This window comes from Miscanthus floridulus, chromosome 19 (assembly GCF_019320115.1).
Source record: "Miscanthus floridulus cultivar M001 chromosome 19, ASM1932011v1, whole genome shotgun sequence".
In the NCBI taxonomy this organism is placed as follows: Eukaryota; Viridiplantae; Streptophyta; class Magnoliopsida; order Poales; family Poaceae; genus Miscanthus; species Miscanthus floridulus.
The window spans coordinates 67,286,366-67,290,945 of record NC_089598.1 but is presented as its reverse complement, the minus strand read 5'-3'; the positions used below and the strand labels follow the sequence as shown (position 1 = coordinate 67,290,945).

The window sequence follows — 4,580 nt, the reverse complement described above, 5'->3', positions numbered from 1 at the left end:
AAGAAAGTTGTAGACAAGTTCTTAAGCTTTACAAAAAGTCTAGGATCATCTTTGTTGGATGTTTATATCTAGTTATGGTTAAATAAAGTAGTTGCTATGCTGCTGTTTTGAATATGGGTGTAACTAGAGTTGATTGTTTAGCTCTCTCTTGCTTAAATGTTGATGGTATAACTTAATGCTTTATTAATGTTAACTTAGTACACTTAAGACATCTTGTAATCCTTCTGTTAGTGTTGAGCAAGTCATTAGCCTTTAATTAGTCATGTTTGCATACTGCTTTGAAGTGTTGTTTTTATATATAGTTGTAAAGTTTGACCATGCTTGTTATAGGTTGACAAACATGAGGTGTTTAACATAAAAAGTGAAACCTTTAATTAGTTCTAATTTGCTGTTTGGGTGAAGTACTTGTATGTGTTAAGCTAGTATAGGCCTGATGTAGTGTGAGTGACGCATCTCTTTGTATGTTGCATCTCTTTGTATGTTGCTTGTGCATGCCCTCTCTTTATGTAGCGTAACCTTTGTTGTACTGTGAAGGAAAGTTGTACTCAACTTTCTTAAGTTAGTTTAAGATCTATAATGCACTTGTATGTCTCTCATCATGCATCATGTCATACATTCCATCATTTTAAGCAAAGCATCATTTATTACATGTAGTTCATACGAGAGTGAGAAGACTCGTGTTGATCAAGTTTCAGAGAAGGTCCATCCACTAGTGGTGTTGGTGCCAAAGTCTAACTTTTGGACCTTTATGTGGAAACTAACCTTCTCTGCAATGCAGGCAAGCCTCGGAGCATAAAATCCTTCTCTAATATTTACAAATAAAGACTTTAAGTCCTACCTGTGTCGATTAAGGACCGTACTGTTGTAGACCTGTTGTGAGTCGAGACCTTGTAGTACTGGTCACATACTCCGGTAAGCCTAATACCTCGGCTATTAAATTATGTGGAAGGCCAACCACGCATTGGGAGTGGAGAGATGGCGAGAGTAGCATGTACACTTCCTGTGAATCCGCCAGGAGCGACGTAGGGAGGTGGAGTACTATGCCCTCGGGTAGCGCTGGACCCGTTCATGTTTTGGAGGATCTGAGTGAGGCACTACAAGATTTTACCCCTGATGCAACGGCCTAAAAGCGTTGCAATATACCAAAAATGGTTGTGATAGACAAAATTGCAACACTTTTTTTTCGTTGGCAGGCGTTGCCATAGTAACTATGGCAAAAGGTTTGCCCAACGACCCATTTTGGTGTTGCAATGCCATGTAGTGTTGCAACCCATAGTATAGGCAACCATGTGGGTGTTGCAATAACTAGCAACGATATTGGGTGTTTCAATAGACCTTATTGCCACGCATCAATAGCATTGCAATAGATGGACCCTCTATTGCCACGCTATCTTGGTGGTTGCTATAGGTGGAACCGTCTATTGCCACAATAAATATTTGGTTGCTAGATGTAGCCTCTCTATTGCAACGATCAATACTGGTTGCTATAGGTGGAACCGTCTATTGCCACGATAAATATTTAGTTGCTAGAGGTAGCCTCTCTATTCCAACACTAAACATTGTGGTTGCTATAGGTGCCTCCGTCTATTGCCACGATAAATGTTTGGTTGCTAGAGGTTGCCTCTCTATTGCAACGATCAATACTGGTTGCTATTGTTGGGCCCTCTATTGCCATGCTAACTATTGTGTTGCTACAGTTTGGAGACTCTATTACAACGCCCACTATTCTGTTGGTATGATGTTTTTTGCAACACCGTTTGTTTGTTGCTATATCATATATTGCAATGCCAAATTATTTTGTCGATAGTCCATATTGAAACGCTTTGTTTGCTTCAAACAATAATTGCATGCCAAACAATATATGATGAAAGAAGCATTTAGACAACCATTAATCCAAAATATGCTTTGTTCGTACAACTCATTAATGAAACCACATCCAATGTCAAACTTAGTCGATAACACACGCACAACAACTAAAACACATAAGGTATCCGACACACACTAGCTAGTTTCAACGCATCAAAATGTAATGAACTATGTCTAACACTTGTAACAATGGTTGGATTGACGTTGACCGTCCCATCACTTGTGCACTCCACTCGAACTCAATCTTGGTCCTGAAAAAATGAAAAAATCAGTAACATTGGTATATTATGTGACCTCAAATTAAGTTTGGGTTGTGCTGATAGAGATTTTCGTTTTCTACTGCACAAGTTCAGCAGGTAAGTATATAGTTTCAGTTTTTAGCATGGTACACACAAGCATAGATAGGGTAAGTTTTTAAACATTCAGTTAGACAAAACTTTATGTTTGTTCAGACAAGACGGTTTGTAGAATGGACTGCACCCAAATTTAGTCAGATTTTTGGAGTTGGTCAGAGAATGCCAATGCATTTATATTTAGAATACAAAATAGATTATTTTGGTTATACATTCAAAACAATGCAAACATTATATTTTAGAAAGACTAGATTGCATGAAGGCCAAACATTACATCATTAATAATCTTCAGTGATGTAAATGATAAAGAAAAAATATCATTTGGCTACATGCTCTATGGATTGTCACAGTAAGTAGCTAAAGTTGTATACACTCACTGTAAGAAAAGCTTTTCCCATGTTATCAAGTTTTAGACCAGGTCCTTTGATGTCAACCTCTAGGAAGAAAGGCTTCCCTTTCACTGCCTTAGTTGCTGCAATGTCCCATAGTTCCTGAATAGAACATCCAAATGAATGAATTTTTTAATAACTTCATCAGTAACTTCAGCATGTTTTAAGAGGCAAAGGTCTAGCGAATGAAAAGAATTGAAGCAACCTGCACTTCTGTAGGGTGTACATATGGCTTACCCAATCTGCAGGGTTGGCTCAGGGCCAACTTCAAGGGGATGGAAGAATCTGATCAAGCATATGCTGTGTCTGCAAGAACAAAACTTTGATCAGCTAGCATTTTATTAGGTATATGATACTGTATCGTTCAGTCTTAAAGCTATATGTACATACAAAATTCTAGGATGACGTAATTAAGGTTACCCTGTTGTGTACCCATCATATCAGGTTCCTTCAAAAAGAGTTAGCCCTGCCACACAATGGTCAACCAAGATCATCTCAACAGAAGAACATGGAACTGCACACATCAGCATGAAGCCGCAGCAATTCTAGGATTGCTGCTGATGACGACGAATTGACCCCACTTCCTGATGAGGTATCAGCGAACTCTTCGAATTTCATGAACTGACCTATCTAAGCTGCTGCTAGGTGGGCGTAACAGATAGGTGCCACTGAAGAAGGAAAAACAGCAATAATCAAATAGCAAGTAATATCTTAAAAATAGAAAGAAGAAAATAGTACAAAGGCAAGCACACAACAAAGAGTTAATATCTTCAAATAGAGGAAGCAAACTGCAATTAAGTAGTTATCCATACCAACAGAAATTGCAGTGGTGCTCCTCTGATACCTACACAAGCATAAATATGTTGGCATCCTCCCAGCTCTAGCACAAAAGAGTAAGACATACATAAACAGATGTGCTTACACATATGAAAGTGAAAGAACTAGCTTCTGGAGATTATCTGCTGAGGAGCCAATCTCATCGAGCAACACATGGTAGTGGGTGGGTCTTGAGGTACCCTGTAAGAGCAACACACGAAGTCAAGTTACTCAGGTTAATAAACTAACACGACTGACAAGCATGGCCAACCAAAATCCAAAACTATGCTAGGAGAACTTACAATTGGTCCAGCATGAGCACACATGTAAAAATTATACTGCCTTGGATGAACAATACCAGAGTCTATGATAGTCCCTGATGCAAAGCAAAAGTGCCAGTTGCTCAAGCTATTTAAGTGGCAAGTACCTTTAGCAGTATTAAGTGGGACAGGGGAGCTTACCAGGTGGAACGTTGTCTGGCAAATCAGCTTGGAAGAGTTTTGTGTGGTGATTCTTTTGAGCAATGATCACTATGAACTTTGGAAGATCCCCCTATCCCATACACTGATAAGCCTGTATTGTCGAGCTCTTGTTAGAAAAGGATGCCAGAAAGCCAAGGAATTCCCAGGTAAACTAAATGTCACCTTCATGATTTGATTAAGCTCAATGTTTAGTACTTGGCTAAATTGAGACTAGCTCACACCATCCCTGCATACGTAGACCATAAGAATAATAACTCATCAATACTGCGAACATATATTATCTAAATAACCACCATTGTATGAAATTACTTAAAATTTAATAGTGAGTTAATCAAACATAACAACTTCAATCCTCCCAAAAATCAAAGAGCATCAACTGAGTATTCAGAAACCATTCTTACTAGAAAAACAATATGGATACTTGTGATGCATTTCACATAAAGTGAAGTCAATCCTGGACTATTCATCCTTTAACAAAGATAGAGGAGCCCACATTTAAATAAAAAATGCAGCGGATTGGGAGAAGGCAGTTAGCAGCAGTAGGTAGGGTAGCATAGATACCTAACGAAGGTGATGTGGACTCTGAGGCTATGGTGGATGGTAGAGCAATTGAGGCAGAGGAAGATGCCATAGGTGACGGAGGCTTAGGTTGGGTTCTTGGTGTTGCAGTTGAT

At 38.9% G+C, this 4,580-nt stretch overlaps 1 pseudogene; it reads right to left on the bottom strand.

The window, feature by feature from the left end:
- Positions 1-3,103: 3,103 nt before the first annotated feature.
- On the bottom strand, positions 3,104-4,338 carry LOC136526137 (protein argonaute 16-like; annotated as a pseudogene).
- Positions 4,339-4,580: the final 242 nt, after the last annotated feature.